Source organism: Canis aureus, chromosome 13 (genome assembly GCF_053574225.1).
Source record: "Canis aureus isolate CA01 chromosome 13, VMU_Caureus_v.1.0, whole genome shotgun sequence".
NCBI classification, from domain to species: Eukaryota; Metazoa; Chordata; class Mammalia; order Carnivora; family Canidae; genus Canis; species Canis aureus.
In genome coordinates, this window is record NC_135623.1 from 52,334,643 (window position 1) to 52,352,750 (window position 18,108).

Here is an 18,108-nt window from a genome sequence, read left to right on the forward strand (position 1 = left end):
GAAACTAGAGAAAACAAGAAAATAAAAAGAAAAGGTATAGAAAATACAAATGCCATGGTTTCTATCATTAGATTCAATAGCCATAAAATTACATTTTCAAATTTCTTCCAATTACCCAAATGTTTCTAAGAACTCTCAATGTTTGTATCTGTCTGGTCACAAGCTGTTTACAATCAGTCTGGCCAGCAACACCAATCTGTGGATCACATTAAGGGGTGCAATAAGTTAGGTCTAGCCTTCCTCTTTTTGCCCTGATTTAGGGCAATAAGTCAGAGTATGTTCCCACTTGTATTTATCTTCTCTCAATAACACTTAGCACTAAGATCTTTGCAGAGGTGAAAGATCACTCAGTGTTCCCAATGTTTTCAAGCATAAAATTATGACGTCCTTGCAATAACTATATGCTTCAAGTTTTTGAAATACTAAGGATTAAAATACTTGTCAAAAGTCAGAAAATAAAGGTCACTAAGAAAATGTTTCTTTTTCACTAAGAGTGATTAATCTCACTTACATGCATCCTTGTTCTCCCACTGAAATGCTACCAAACCCTATTTTCTTGACATTACATATGTGTAGGCAGCACTGAGCTCACACAGAAGACTACATGATTCCCAACTTACTGCCCTTTGAAAGGACTGGGAGAGGTAAGACTGTGTCTTATATGTTCTTTTCACCTCTCTTTCTTTTCTCCCTCCCTCCCTCATACACACACACACACACACACACAGCACGTGTCATAATGTCACATGTCATTCTTAGCAGTTAAGACTGTGGCTTTTAACCAGACAGGCTTTATTCAAGTCCTGACCATGCCACTTATTAACCATGAGATAGTCCCTCACTCTTCTGTGTCCAGGCTTCACAGTTGATTCTCCATGAAGATTTTCTGAATAAGCAAAGGGATACAAAAAGAAAAATGGTATTGAAGAGTAGTATGGTTAGAAGGTTGGAGAGAAAAATATACATATATAATAAATTTTTATATACACACATATCTAGCAATTACTGATTCAGATCATAGTCTGAAGTACATTATTGACAACAAAAACCATGGACTATCCTATGAAAATGAATGATAGTGCCTTTCTTCCTGACAGCCAAAAAATTACTTAAGCAAGCAAATAGAAAACCTAATTTAAAAATACCATTCCTCTGTCTTATTAAGTCTGTGTTCACTATGCATTTTTTAAAAAAATGAATGGAATCAGAATAAACATATTCTAACAAAAGCCATTATTTTAATTCAACCACCATTTTGTAAATATTTGCAGGTTTATTTTTTATTTTTTTAAGATTGTATTTATTTATTCATGAGAATACACAGAGAGGAGAGAGAGAGAGAGAGAGAGAGAGAGAGGCAGAGAACAGGCAGAGGGAGAAGCAGGCTCCATGCAGGGAGCCCGATGTGGGACTCAATCCCGGGTCTCCAGGATCACTCCCCAGGCTGAGGTCAGCGCTAAACCACTGAGCCACCGGGCTGCCCATGCAGGGTTTAAACACAGCAAATGAATTGAATCTTACCAAAAAACACTATCACAGGAGAAACTTCTAAAGTTATTAGTGCTCCATTATTCCTTCCTTCACGGTGAAAGATGCAGATTATACAGACTCACACGAGCAATAAAGTACAATGTCAGAAGAGCTTTGTTACACAAAGTGTAAATGTTTTAGTGAATTTTTATCCTGTAGATGGAATGGGGACCCTACAGCAGAGGGGCCATAAATCATAGGAGATAGAGAAAAGGGCAAAAATTTGAGATCAGAGGCCATGGGGAGACCACACTGTACTGCCAAATTTTAGCTGCAATTTAGTTTTCCTTCATTTTTATAATATGAATGATGATACATTCTCCCAAAGGAGTGTTATAAAAAATACATGATACAACATATCTGAAAAGCATTTTTGTAAGTTTTCAAATGTTTTTAAAGGTGATAGGGAAAAAAAATCCACTCTGTTTTAATTTATGAAGCTTCCATTAAGGCAGAAATGCAGAGGGCCTTGCTAAAGATGGTAACATAGAAATATACATACACCTTTGACACTACTGATATAATCTTGGCATCGAGTGCACAAATCCCAAGGCTGAACAGTTTACCAAGAACAAACAAACAGAAAGCGATGTGAGACGTGTCACGTTTCCCTCAATAAATGCCCTTCTTATTCCCCATCTTCTAAAGAGACAGAAAATTCAAACTTCCTCCCAACTAGTCAAAATAATTGTTTTTCCATTAGGAATTTTTTTTGAAGCAGTAATAAAAGGGCAGAACCCAAAGTAGTGTTATAACACAAACAAAAATGGAAGCCAGAATACATGCCCATCCCCTTCCTTAGCTCTAAATTGGAAAAGAAGCACAAAGGCTACAGAGGGAATTATTTCCCACAATGTCTCTTTATTAACTGTATGTAGATATTTGCATTTTTGGAAACATACTTTCCCAAGTTCACTTCCCCTTCTCTAGTGAAAATAGCATATGGGCATTGTCTGCAATGCAGGTGATACATGTTGGATAGAGGGTCTTGCCCCAGTACTGAACAGTGACGTCTTCTAAATTGCTTTGGTGCTTCAATTGCCAGTGCATATTAGTTTTGGCAGAGCAGATATATGGAAAACTGTTCTTCTCATATTCATTGGCTCTGATACTTTGCATGTGAGATGAAACAGCAATGCAAAACTAAAACTGTTCCAGACCAAAGAAGACTCTGAATTTTGTTTGGCTTCTGGGAGACATAGAGTCATGGTGGGAAAGGCACTCCAATGGCAGTCTGGAGATACGCATTCTAGACTCAGCACTGCCACTCACTGTGGCAAATCACTCTGCTCTCTGAGTTTCAATTTCTAAATCTCTGAACTGGTAAATTTTTCCTAGATTAACATTTGATGATCACGAGTAAAATAGAGCATATCAGATTAAAGTCTTCAACAACTTTTCCATATTTACATTAATAAAGTTTAAAGAAGAGCTACCCTACAACCCAGCAATTGCACTACTAGGTATTTATTTAAAGGATACAAACAGTGATTTGAAGGGGTACCTGCACCCCAATGTTCACAACAGCAATGTCCACAATAGCCAAACTGTGGAAAGAGCCCAGATGTCCACAACTGAATGGATACAGAAGATATGGTCTATATAAATAATGAAATATTACACATATATCAAAAAGAATGAAATCTTGCCATTTACAACAACATAGATGGAACTAGAGGGTATAAGGCTAAGTGAAATAAGTCAGTCAGAGAAAGACAAATACCCTATGATTTCACTCGTATGTGGAATTTAAGAAATAAAATAGATGAACATAGGGGAATAGAAGGAAAAATAAAAGATGCAAATTGAGAGAGAGACAAACCATAAGGGACTCTAAACTCTAGGAAACAAACTGAGGGTTGCTGGAGGGAAGGTGGGTGGGGGATGGGATAGTTGGGTGATTTTACTTTATTTTATTTAAAACTAGACCTTCTCTTGTCAGGACCAAGATTGGAAAGTGAAATTACTTAAAGTAAGAAATGATAAGTAGCTTTCTACTGAATTATTTCAATCATTGAGATCTTCATTAAATATGTATGAGTCTGTACACTTCTTATGAAATTAGGTGAACTAAATATTACTTTTACTTACATTACATTTTCCTATTTCTCAGATCTCTCAACATCACTTATACAATGAGGAATTTTTCCTTCAAATTATGGAAAAGCAGAAGATAAGCTGATAATAAGTAGAAGACTTTGTTTAAAAGAGAAAGTACCAAATTTTTATTTACACATTAAAGGTGATGCATCTATTACAAAGATTTTGAAAACAATTCATGAAAAGAAGTGAATTGCTTCTACTAAGTTTTCTTTCAGACTTTTTCTAAGGCATAAACTATTTAGATGGCAGCAGAGTTCTTTTATAACATGGCTGTGGTCATAACATAGATACAATTTTGCATCTTGCTTTCCTCACTTGGTTAACAGGAACATTTTTCTGAGTTATTACAAACTCTGGATTTTTACTGGCTGCATACCGTTCAGCAAAAGTAAGTACCAACCAAAATTTATAGAGTCATTCCCCCGTAGATGAGCTTTTTAAGTAGGAAGCTGGAAATCACAAGTAATAATATTAAGATAACACTAATATTTGTGTGCAAGTATGTAAAGCTTTCATCAAGGGGATAAACTACAATATTTGGAGAGGGGATAGAAACAAAAAGGAGCAGCAGCCAGTACTGACCACCAGGTAACTAACTCTTCAGAATAGATGTAAATAAGGAATCCAGGGAAAGGTTTGCACTCTGCCTCTATGGTGACACAGCAGTCCAGGAAACTGGGCCTTGTGGTAACTGAGTAGAATAAATGCTCATTCCTGGGAGAAGTCTCACCCATTCCAGAGCCAGGCAAATGTGCTCATCAAGGAAATCTGACAGCAGCAGAAAATGGCCTCCAAAGTAGCTGGACATAAATAACCAAGCGTGGGGATCCCTGGGTGGCGCAGTGGTTTGGCGCCTGCCTTTGGCCTGGGGTGTGATCCTGGAGACCCAGGATCGAGTCCCACATCAGGCTCCCTGCATAGAGCCTGTTCCTCCCTCTGCCTATGTTTCTGCCTCTCTCTCTCTGTGACTATCATAAATAAATAAAAATTTTAAAAAAAAATTAAAAAAAAAAAAAAGAGCCGAGCGCGGGTGACAAATTCTGTTGTCTAGAGTGCTTGGAAGACAGTAAAGTGAGAGCCATCCCCTGTAGTGTGTAAGTTGTTAAAGAAAAAGAAATGCAGTTTGTATCCAATCTCAGTGTATCAGTAAGGACATTTTTGTAATTGCATACCAGGGTCTGCAATATATTTGTGTATATTATTTACAGGAATTACATAAACAAATTTCTTTTTTAAAACTGTTTTCCTTCTTTTATGTAGCACTGGAGTTGGGGAGATATACAGAGGATTCATCCTTCCTTAACAGGCCCATCTTAAGTGAATACTATGTTTAAACTTTCATGACTACCCTGAAAGATATATGAGAGACCTAACATAATTTTACCAGAAAATTTTTCCCATTAGTAGTTTAAAATGTACCAGTGACAGCAGAGATACCTCTGTTGATAGCTTAGAAAAACATGGCTAAATTAACACACAACTTGAAATTTTAAGGTAAAGGGTAGTGACTTTGCAGTGTTTTAGGATTTAAAATGACTTAGATCAGAATTTTTTTAAAACAGGCAGAAAACTAAACTATATAAATCCAAGATGTAAAATGTCTACAAATCCTATGAAATACAAAATTGCAATCTGAGAAGTTAAAACATTTTAAAGAAAACAACTTTGATGAAGTTTATTAGACACCAGACTGTTCAGAGTTCTTAATTCTCTTTCCTTCAAAGTGTTATAAGAATATGGCAGAGAATTTTCTCTAAAAAAGAAAATCAGAAAGAGTTTTGTAAAAGAAAAAGATGGCCTAAAGTCTAGACTGTCTCTTAAGAGCCCTTCCTGTGTACTAATCCTGAATTTCATTCATTACTCATCCCCTTAGAGGTAATCCAAACAGATTAAGAAATAAAATGCTTTTCTCTTCTGTCTTCTTTTTTGCTTTGCAAACTGTTTTTAAATTAATACTTCCTGCTCCCTCCCAAGAATACTGGAACCTTTGTAAACAGTTGTTAAATAGCTATAATTCCTTCTCATATTCATTCAACATTTACCACAACTCTCAAGATAAGCAACACCCACTTGAAGGTATCATAGTGTCAACTACTATAATGAAGGAAAAGTGATTTACAGCAGCTGGTAAACTTGGTTTCTAATGCAAAAAAGCACTGAAGAAAACAGAGAACTTTGTTTTAGACAGGGATTGTGAGAGTTTCTGAATTGTTAGTACTTCAAAGCCTCATTCTATTACCCTATATACAACTCAACTCGTAACTTATTTTTCATTTTTTCTTGGGACTAAACAATACTTAAAGCAATCACTAGACCTGCCAAACTTTATTTTTTAATTTGTATATTCATTTTCTTGTGCAATTTTGGTTTGTTGGAGTCAATTACAGCAATGATTTATGATTTACTCTGGTAAATTTCCAAGGCTTTTTGTAAAGAAAAACTCAAAGAATTTCAGTAAAAGAATGATGTGCTGCAATACATACAATGTATACATCAAGTTCAGAATGCTGGGAGTCAGAATCAAAGGAAAAATTGTTCCCACCATCCTTCCAGAAGAAATCTTTGCAGGCATGGCTAACTAAGAATTTATATTATCTAGTATTTTTGAAGGTGTTTGTTTCTTAGTTTAAAAATACATTAAATTGAGTAACAAAGAAGAAAAAATAATACCTATAAGACTCTTTTTGGGTGTAAGTCATCCAAACACCTGGCTTTCCCAAATAGCAATAACAACCACATTAACACAGTTCCCATCTTCCCAGGGTTAAGTTATTTTCTTGATTCCATATACTGTTGGTACACATTTTAAATAAAAATTCCTTTAAGGTTTAAAGATCTCTAGTTCCATAACCAGTGGAGCAGTGGTCCAAACTCACACCCTAACTGTAGTGTCTGGATAACTGCAAATGCAAATATTTATAGTTTCCCAATTAATAAAATGAACACTTGATCTAAGATTGAACCACAGAACCCATAGTCATATACAATTCCCTTAGTTAACAAAATCTTACTAATAAGCACGAATGTACATCGTAATTTTCATAACTTTTAACATTTATTTGTTATGCAGGTTTTTTTTTTTAGAAATAAAAGGAGTCCATCTCAGGTAGCACAGAGAGTTAGTATCTTGCCCAAAGACTCTGGAAACCTTTGGGGAAGCATAGTGGAGAGTTCACCACCAAATGGATTTTAACATCTGGGTGAGTGGTTCTCAAATTTCAGTATGTATCAGAACTGCTGTGGTTAAGTTGAAGCATCTCTAATTGTACCTGAGGTGAGAGGCCCACCCAAGCTTTTGAACCACTAATCTAGATTATACATTCACGTTCTCTTTCATCTTGTCCCAGGAATTACCTTTTAGTGTATCTTACCTTATCAAATCTAGATTAAAATGTGGGTTGTCCTTAATTTCTTTTTTTTTTTTTTTTAAGATTTTATTTGAGAGAGAGACACAGGGAGAGCACAAGCAGGGAGAGGGCCTGAGAGAGAGGAAAAGGTAGGCTCCCAGCTTAAACAAGAGCCCTTACAGCTCTATCCTAGAACCCCGAGATCATGACCTGAGCTGAAGTCAGATACGTAAAGGACTGAACCATCCAGGAGCCCCTGTCCTTAATTTTTATGACTCCCTATAGCCTTTGTCTTTACTGTACATGATCCATTGCTCTGTTTTTCTGGAACAACTCACTGTCTGGCGAAGTCTCCCCTGATCCAAAGGAGAGGAAAGAGGGGTCAACTCCACCAGGTTAAACCTTGTGGATGAGTGAGACCTAAATTAAGTTAACTTAGTTCAATGGTATCTCAATATCCTTAGAGAAAAAGAGCATTTCTAGTCTTCAAATAAACTCCTGTAACAGCTGGATCTAGATGCACTGCTTTCCTTTTGGAAGATCCTCATTCTTCAGAAAATACCGTGGGAAATCTGCTGACAATTTCCTGTAGCCTGACCAACCCTAATTCCCAATGATGTCAACCATTTCCTCTCCATGTGGTTTTGCAAAGCCCTTTGTCATGGTAAAAATCTGTTCTTGAAGAGAAGTTGCAGAAATATATTTTGCTCTTGCTGTATCTCATATGCCCAGAGAAGTGCCTGGAACATAGTAAGTGATGTGGGAAAAAAAGGCAGAAGAAAATTATTAAATTTCCTTACTACCTACAGCCCATTGACAAGTCCTTGAAACAAGCAGAGTGACATTCCTCTAGGGACTCAACTGCCTCGATGTTGATACTTTGCTAAGGGCAAAAGGCAATCTTAGCCCAACCCCTAGGAACTTGTAAGTCTACTTTAACATATAAAAATTCCTTTGGAAACTTCCTTTATTTCTATCCCCCAAGATCCATATTGGCAACCATCCCCCAAGTATATGACCCACTGTTATACATCTGAAGGGCCTCATGACTGAGTTTTTACTAAGCAGTAATAAAGGACCTTTCCTAATAATAGCTAGCCCCCTTGGGATCCTGGAAACCTTGCTTCCAGAATACTTGGGAGGCTTACATTATCCCTAACCCCTTCCCAACCTGAAAGTATATAATAGGCCATGCTTCATGATCCCAGTGCAACTCTTTCTGCCCACAGGTCCTGTGCCGTCCGTGCCTTAATAAAGCTACCTTTTTGCATGGAAGGTGTCTCAAGAATTCTTTCCTGGCGGTCGCCTGTGAACCCTAACATCTTTCCTACATCAGTAGGCACACAATGAATATCTGTTAAATGAATGAATGTTTTCCTGCCACATGAAGTGTGTGATTTTTATCACTGTCAAGGACATAATAAATTTAGTACACAGCCCTTTGCAAAATATCAAAGGAGATATCTTTGTGCATTATTGATCTACCACAGAGCTGACTTCCATTTTATAAACATATTCATCAATGAAACTTGCCTTAAATACAGCATTATTCAGTTTTCTTACCTACCATAATTCAGTACTGATATGATACCAGATTTTTAGTATTCGTACACAAATTTAGACCATCTGACACCAGCTAATACAAGATGGCCCTAGACTTTACAATAATATATTTTCAAGAATGTCACATTCATAAAAGACTCTCTATCCTTAAATATAGAACCAGAATCCTGATGTAACCCTCTGCCATCTGAACAGTGTTGCTGTTTCTGAAAAGGCTAGATTTCCCAGGATGGGCACACCTCCTGTTTCCTATTGACTCATCAACTGAGTTCTCTTTCTACATATATTGAAAGCAAAAAGTCTGCTCTGTTTAAGCAGAGCTTAGATTACATGAGTTAAAACTACAAATTTTACTTACACAGGGGTAAACTCTATCCAATAAAGATCATCTTTAAAAGTCATCTGTCAATCAAATTTTGTAAACTGAATTATAATCTAATGTGCTGGAAGAGGGGTGCCTGGGTGGCTCAGTCTGTTACATGTCCTACTCTTGATTTCTGCTCAGATCATAATTTCAGGGTGATGAGTTTGAGCCCGAATTGGGCTCTGCATTGGGTGTGGAGTCTGTTTAAGATTCTCTCTTTTTCATTCTCTGTCTCTACCCCTTTCCCTCTCTAAAAAAGTTTTTTTAAAAAAGTACTTGGGGAGCTTGTCAGTCAGTTGATGCAAGCCTATAATACTGCCTTTTGTAGTGGCAAAAAAGGAAATGTAATTATAAAAGGAAATCCTTCTACTACCAACAAATTTGTCTTTTTTTGCTATTAAAGTAACATTTTGTTTCAGCAGCTTGAGGAGACCCATTTGGATTGGATTTGTGTTTTAAAAGGAGAGACTAAGGCATTTAAAAAAAACAATCACACAGATATTTATCAGTCAAGTGAATTTTGCCTAAATTCTTTCTTCTATTGAATAGACATTTATTGAATGTCCTCTAAGCCAAACATTAAGCAATAGAGAACTGGACAGTCACAGCTCTTGGCCTCATAAAATTGATATTCAAGGAGGAAATGTGAACATTAAGAAAATACAAGTACAACAGGTGTTAAGAAAAGATAAATCCAGATTGATATGCAGATATTTAAAATGATATCTTCAGGTGCTTGCTTCAGCAGCATATATACTAAAATTGCAACAATACAGAGAAAATATTAACATGGGCCCTGAAGAAGGATGATACTCCAATTTCTGAAGTGTTGCATATTTTTAAAATAAGTAATATAAAATAGAATAAAATGATAGGACATATTCAAGGCCTTCCTGGGGACACTGCATTTAGGCTGAGGCCTGAACAATGACAGTTGGCCAAGCAAGGTAAAAAGAAACAGCACGCTCTTGATTCAGAGGCAATGGAAAAATTCTCACATAAAAGGAATTCAGCAAAGCCCAGTAAGGCCAAAGTAAAGAACAGATGGGAGAGGAGGGAGAAGCTGGGAGTGGAAGCTGAAGGAATGGTCAGGACTCAGCTTGTGGAGGTCCCTGCCACTGTATGAGGTGTTTGAGACTTATTCCTGAGAACAGTAGAAAACTACTGAAGAGGGTAAAGCAGGTATCATGGTAATGGTTTCATGAACATACATAAAGCAAATAACATTTGGCCAATTCTCACTAGAGCCAACTGTTGCAGCCAAAGGTAAACTCCAAGGGGCAGAACCAGAGAAATACAAGGCTGGCATGCAGAGTTGAATTTAGGCAGTAAGCAGGAGTGAGGGGCTGGAAGGAGTGGAATGAAGGAGAGAAAGCCAATCCAAAGAGGCGGTACTGAGCAGACCTCCACTATGGGCAATAGACCTCCAGTCCACAAAGGACAGCTTCAAGGAGCCATTGAGAAGGTGCCTGAGAATCATCTAGATGAAGGGTAGAAAGAAGTAGTCTTTACCCACCATCTCCCATTTCCAATAGCTCCAGATTCTCACATGCATTTAAATAGTTAAAAGTATACATGCTAATGTACACTAAGACAGCCCCAAGAACAAGAGGCACTTTTGCAGCTGAGGAAGGTGCCATCAGGCTAAGTAAGAGTGCTCTGTAGCTGACTACAAGGCTGTAGTTAAAAAGTGGGATGAGAACATGTGAATCAGGACACAAGAAGCATCAGATATGCTACCCAATTTGCCAATCACTCAGGAGCTGGCTATAAATTTGGAATTATTTATCATCTAAATGAAGAGCCCACATAAAGCATTTGGAGTAAAGGTGCTGGAGAGGAGAACTGGTCCTCTAGTGTCAAGTTCCATCCATAACTATCACTTTTATCTCTCTGAATAACACAATGTGCCAGACTCTGTACAAAGCCTTTATAATGTCACATTTAATCCTCCCAACAATCCGACAAGGGGGTCCTGTCATTATAACTGTATCATCCATCTATGGCTGTGGAGCAAATTATCCCAAATTCAGTAGCTCAATAAAATAAACATTTATTATCTCTCTCAGGTCCTATATATCAGAAATTGGGGGAGCGACTTGACTGGGTATTTCTAGCTCGGACTGTCTCATGTGGTTCCAGTCAAGACACTGCCAAGTCTGCAGACATCTGAAGGCTTTGCTAGGACTGGAGTTTGTGCTTCCAAGACAGCTTACTTACATGGTGCTCACTGTTGGCAGGAAGCCTCAGTTCCTGCCATGTGGGCTGTTCCTATGACTGCCTATCCTTACAACATGGCCCTAGCTGTCCCCAGACTGAGTCACCCAAGAGAAAGTACAAGGCAGAAGCCACAATGATTTTGATTCCCTAACCTCAGAAGTCACACACCATCATTTCCACAATATCTTATTTGTTGAACAAGTCAACCCTATTCAACATGGGAAGAGACTGCATGAGGCATGAATACTAGGAGGCAGGGATCACTGGGGCTGTCTTGGAGGCTGGCTACCCCAACCACCATTTTACACATGAGGTTACTGGGGCCCACAGAGGTAAACTGACTTTCCTAAGGTCACACAAGTAAGTTGAACTTGGTTCTCACTGACTATAAGTCCTACGTCTTTAATCACGATACTATACTGTCTCTTTAAGTAAACTGATACTTAAAGCCAAAGATATTTAACCACACAGGGAAACATTTAATCTAAAATAATATCAATAAGAAAAAAACCCTGGAGCCTATCAATAGACTTAATTTGGCGCGAATTTCTGATTTCAGCTTCCTTCATCTACAGACTAAATTGTCAGATTTATAAACACAGGTGTACTTGTGCCAGAATTAACCAAATGCTGCATGGCATCGTGTAAAGGAAAAGGGAACAATCATGAAAAAGTTTAGTTTAGTAAAATAAACTGACTTCAAAGCAGTCCAGATGGTTTCAATACTACCCACAAAAAAAAAAAAAAAAAAAAAAAGAAGAAGAAGAAGGAGGAGGAGGAGGAGGAGGAGGAGAAGGAAAAGATTAAGGATGTGATAATAAGACACGAATAGCCATTCTGTCCTCTCTATGGGATGGGGGCAGAGACTGCTTTCTTCTTTGTATTACAAGACACAGAAAGCAAAGGCCTGATGACTAAATGTTGCTATAACTCATCCAGGATGCCAAACTCAAGTACTTTGTGGGAGGCTGGGGTTACGGTTCCCAGTAGCACAATGCTTTGCAATTAAAGCAGAATATGAAAACTGAGGAGCAAACAATAGGTGTCCTGAAGGATGTTCTCCACCTATATGTACGTGTTATCAATGAAGGACCCCATCATATCCATCTTAATAAACCACCAGTATCAAATTAGAAAGATAAAAAGATCAACGTTTACCATTCTTTAGTTCAGGCAATATCAAATACGTTGATAACTGAAATCACATACAGAAAATGAAGAGACAGTATTCTTGGTGAGAGAATGAAAGTGTATTCTCATGATCTCCTTATTCATCACACAATCCTGGCTTAGGTTGCCTCATGCATCTCCAGGCCCTCCTGCCAATGAGGAAAGCCAGGGTGTAAATCCATCCCCATTCCCACTGAGGAGCCTACGAACCTCACTCTCTATACTTCCCCCAGACCTGTCCCCGTTACCAAAACTATATCCCATTGTTTAATGTAAGTAACAATCTTAGAGCTTCACCCACTGCTTCTCTTCAACTACAGCCCTTCTGAAAGCTTTTGCTCTCTGTAGTTCTTTCTTTTATGAAAGTCAACAAAAAGCAGCATATCATGGGCTGAGATCCATGCAGTAAATTAAAGCCATTCCACACTCAAGGGTTTCCAGCAGTTTTTCATATCTGCAGACCAGGCTTACAAACTCAATCGTTTTCATTCATTTGAACTTTTGTTACAAAGTATTGGGAATGGAATAAATTAGCCAGCTCATCTTTCCCTCTATTTCAAAAAAGCACAGAGTACTATTTCTTTAGAGAGAGCATTTCATGGAACAGACAGCATTTCTTATAGTAAAACAGCTTGACAAACAGGGTAAAGGATTGTAAAGGTGTTCGGTAAGGTTTCAAAAGAGATAGGAATGTTGAACAAAAAGAGGCAGGGGCTCTGACCCAATAAAGCGTCTTGAACTTGGCCAAGGTCTTTGATCTTAAAAAAGTGAAACTCTGGAACATCAACTATAACAGAGTCCTAGAATGTTTCCAGTAATTTTTTTCCTGAGAAAATGGAATCTCCAAAACATTGACTAACAGACTTATAAACCCTATCAACTGTTTCCCGTCCCATTTCCCTGTCCCATACCATTTCAGATACACTCATGCCAACCCTCCGAGATATACTCTTACAAGGACCGATACTAGAAGGATGAAATGGTTGAGCTGTTTGAATCAGGGGCATTAGATGGAGGGACCCAAGAAGAGAGGGAAAAAAGATGAAAGAAGGACAGGGCTTCTAAAGAATAATGGAGAGATGTTCCAAGCATTGAAATTTGAAAATCAACTTTGGTTCCCACCTAAATCCAGGAATATCTATAAAATCCTTTCCACAATACCAGCAGGGAGTGGATATAATGAGACAAGATGAAGCTTAAGCTCTGGGGTCCCTCATCTGCAAGAGGCATCTAAGAACATCTTTGTTCCTAATTTTCTATTTGTAATTTTGAGTTCTTTTTCGTAAAGAGGACTTCTAAAATTGTTTAAGATTTAGGACCCTTAAAATCTGGATTCCTTTCTGTGCCACACATTTTCAGAAGTATCCCTTCATCACTTCTACAAATATAAGCAAAAGCAAAGAGAAACAAAAATAACTAAAGCATTTAAAGACACTTAGAGCTAGTTACCCAGTAGCTATGCTTGAAATCCTTCAAAGGCTTCCCATGGTATGCTGAATAAAATCCAAACTCCAGTGGTTTTCTAAGGCCTCCATGATCTGGCTCCCTCTTCTTCAATTCCACGTCCAACTCCCCCTATAACCTCCAGTCACACGGTCCTCTTGCAGCTCCTCTACATTGTCAACCTCTTTCCTATCTCGAATCCTTTCTCTGCTGTTTCTTCTCTTGAACCTCTCTTGTTCCCTTGTCTCACTGCTGGTTCCATGCTGTTCTAGAGGATCTCTGGACCTCCGTGATGACTAAGATATCATGTTCTGTACCTCCTCCTCATCCCTTGGGTTCTCGATCACATTCCACATTTTTTTCTCTTGTAGACTTTTATACAAGTTGAATTACATTATTTCCTTCTTTTGCCTGTTTGATAACTGTCAATCTCTTGTACAATCCTGCAACCTCCTTCAGGACAGCAATGGTACTTATTTTGTCCACCGCTATGTATCCAGTTCCTGGTTCAGTACGCAGCTTAGAGCAGATGCCCCATAAAAATGTGATCAAAGGATGGTGAATAATCCATGAAACACAGTTAATCTTCCCATTAATGGAACTTAAGCCTTTAAAGCACAGAAACCAATAATAATATTAGTAATAATTTTAGTGAGTACCTTTCCATGTCTTTGTATATGGACTACTTGAATGTAATATAACATTTTTCTGGCAAATCAAAGCTGTAATAATCAACAGTATATATTATGTCTTACAGCCATGGAATGCTGTTCTTGGAGATTACTGACACATATCAGTTATTCCTGATTATGCTTATGCACCTGAGATTACTATAATTACTGAAATTTCATGTCTGCCTTTCTTGGTTTTTCTGCTTCTGTCATTGTCAGGCTGTCAAACCATTTTTTTGAACTTCTCAAAGAACTTTCCTTAAGCAGCTCAATTATCATCCTACTTTGTTATTTTAATCTCTTTATGGTCTAGAAAGTAGATAACAGTCATGGAGGGGTGAATGCAAAGTAATGGTAGACAAGATCCTCAAATGTCTGTTAGCTAATCCAGTGACTAGAACAAGCACCTATTTTAGTCACTCAAGACAATCTTCCCTTCCTTACACATTGGTAACTGTGATCTGGATAGAAGGTAAGCCAGACAAGCTGTCCCTGAAGAAGTGAAGTGTGCTTGATTATTAAATGGCTAAAATGGTATAGCCCCCTGAAAAAAAACTCTACTCTCAATACTTCTGGCCACCAAATGTTTAAAGGGTTTCTCCTCATCAAGCAATTCTCTAATTCTCTGCGGACACCAACTGGGTGTCCTGTGATTCAGTTCAATTCTGACACCATCCCATAGGTTAAGGGTTCTGTCGCACAAAACTGTCCCCCATTTCCCATGCCAATCACAAGTCCAGGTTATCACTTGTGCTTCTGACCTGCCAGCTATAAATTGGAGGTTCCCATGATCACTTCCTTGGGTTCAATATTTTGCTAGAATGGCAACAGAACCCAGGAAAACCATAAGCCTACTAAATTACCAGTTCATTATGAAACGCTACAACTCAGAACAGCCATAAGGAAGAGATGCGTAGGGCAGGTTTGTGGAAAGGGCACAGAGCTTCCAGGTCCACTCCAAGCACTCCAGTTTCCCTGCATCTCCACCTTTCACCATCCCAGAAGCTCCCAGAATCCTGTATTTTTAGGGATTTTTGAGGAGACTTCCTTACTTAGGCATGATTAATTAAATCATTGGCCACTGATGACTAACTCAACCACCAGTCCCACCATCCCAGGGGTTAAGTTCCAACTCTCTAATCACCCTCTAATGATTCCCCTGACAACCAGCCCCCATTCTGCAGTTATTAAAGGGCTTTCTAAAAATCACCTCATTAACATAAACTCAGGCTGAAAGGAGCTTGTGGTGAAAAACAAGACACTCATTTCACCTTTATCTCTCTGGCGCTATTTCAGGATTGGAGGACAGAGCAAAAAGAGCATTCATGCTCTTATCACTGGGGAAATTACAATGGTTTTAGGAGCCATATGCCAGTAAGACCAAATATATATATCTTATTATAAATCAGAGTACCACACCCCCATACCCATTTGAATTGTTTGCACTTTCATTCTAAAAGAGGCAAGACAAACGCAAGCTTAAATACTAATGTAAATGATACATAGAGAAATACATTTGTATTCTTTAGGAAAGCAAAGGAAATCAAAGAAAAATATTGTGCACCAGGAGTATGAATTGGGAGATAATAATTCAAAAAACAAACCTGAAAGCTTGAAAAGATCTCAATCTAAAATGCAACAGGGGACTGTGAAACGGAGAATCTCATGCATGTGCATCAAGAACAAGGGAATTTAAGAACTGAGGGATGAAGACTCATCTCCTGACCAATGAACATCCACCAAGAATCTATCTCCTGCACAGTCCAATGAATTTAAGTCTTAGACTCTGACTGGACCTCCCCTTCTTTGCACTCCTTGCCTGTAAATATGACCTACCCAAAGTCCTCAAAGTCTTCACCTATGCTTGCCATAGCATGCAATTTCCAAACTGCAGTTTCTCTGCTACTCTCGAACAAACTCAATTTCACCTAATTTGAGTTTGCCTCAGTTTACTCTTTCTAAATAAGGAGCATCTTGTCAAAAGGATACTTTGACAAAAGTCATGTCAAGGATCAAATGTGAAGTCAATTATATCTCAATAAAACTAAAAAAAAAAAAAAAAGAGGGAAAGGGAAAATAAAATTCTTGTGTGCTCTACCATTTAAAAAGAAAAATGTCATAATCTGTTAAACATAACAGAGGTAATAGGGGTATGTAAATAACAACATAAACCTCCAAAATGCCACCCTGACTTTTGATATGCTTATCAAATACTGTCTATCTCCAAATTTGGAATCTTTGCTGGGCTTCTCTTCTCTTTTCTTCTCTCCATTTGATTAGCACCTATTTATCCTCCAAGTGTTACTTTAAAACTCACTTTAAGAAATTCATTTTTGAGTACCTTGGTGGCTCAGTGGTTGAGTATGTCTTTGGCTCAGGTTGTGATCACAGGGTCCTGGGACAGAGCCCTGCATCGGGCTTCCCAGAGACAGCCTGTTTCTCCCTCTGCCTATTTCTCCACCTTTCTCTGTCTCTCACAGACATGGCATAATAAATAACTATTAGTCATTGAATGTCCTGTCCCCCACTGGATTTTAATCTTCATGACAGCAGCACAGGTTATTTTATTCTGTGCTCTCCTCCCAGGGCCTTATCTAATGCCTGGTCTTATTTTGCCTATGCATAATAAATATATGTTGAATGAATGAGTAGAGTCCCCAATATACTTAGAGAAAGGTGTTACTCTTCATAAGGTAACTGTCAATCAAGGGAGTAAATAACCACCCCCTGCTACATTTGTACAGCTCCACTCCCCATTACATGAAGGCCAGTATTTGACACCGTAAAACGACAGTAAAAACTTTTGTGACTATTAGATTGCTTGTTTTCAACTCTATGAGGTAGGGAGTAAAAACAGAGTTGAAGAGATTTAGATGTGTACCTGACAATTTTATTTCTTTAATTTTTCTCTTGGTCTAAACAGATATGTTGATTAATAGCTCTATCATTCCCAAAAGAAAAAAACAAACTGCTGGCATTAAAAACTTAGTGAAAGTCCTGGGAAGAGAGTAATGTCATGGCAGGGGTACTGGTTACTATGAAAGTTAAAGAATGTCATTAGTAAATTCTGAACTATTACTCTAGAGAAGACAGAGTAGGAGTTTGCAGTTGGCCTTATAAGCAAAAGCCTAATGTACTCAGCTGCAAATAAAGATTTGAGGAAATCAAGCAGTCAGAAATGTCAGAGATCAAAATTAAATTTGGGAGTTTATGAAAAACGACTAGAATTTCTAGAATAAGAAATGTGGGGTACACAATTCTCCTTTGCTTATGAAAGAAAATAGAAGAAAATATGAATTAGTTGAGGGATACTAGTCTTTTAAAAGTAATTAACCATTGAAAATGGGTCTGTTTTAAATAATATGATATTGGAACTTACTTTGGAACATTACCAGCATTTTATATAACCACTATAATTTGTCACAAATGCTTGTGATAAATTTTACATAGTGAAGATCTCATTTTTTTAAAAAAAAAGTAAAATAAATACCTCTTTTTACTTGTGAGATAATAATCTGATATTGGCCAATAACCAAATAAATAGCATGTTCTATGAAGACTCTTCCCAGAGTTAGAAAGGAAGAAGGGATAAATTAGAATTGCAATGAAGATATGGGGACACCTGGGTGACTCAGTCAGTTAAATATCTGACTCTTGAATTAGGCTCAGGTTGTGATCTCAGGGTCATGAGATCGAG

The 18,108-nt window shown here is 37.9% G+C and overlaps 1 non-coding gene across 1 annotated transcript; it reads left to right on the forward strand.

Moving 5' to 3' along the window:
• The first annotated feature begins 9,639 nt into the window (after positions 1-9,639).
• Positions 9,640-9,748, forward strand: LOC144282784 (U6 spliceosomal RNA). The gene has a single exon (XR_013351226.1). It is a non-coding gene; the product is annotated as a U6 spliceosomal RNA (small nuclear RNA).
• Positions 9,749-18,108: the final 8,360 nt, after the last annotated feature.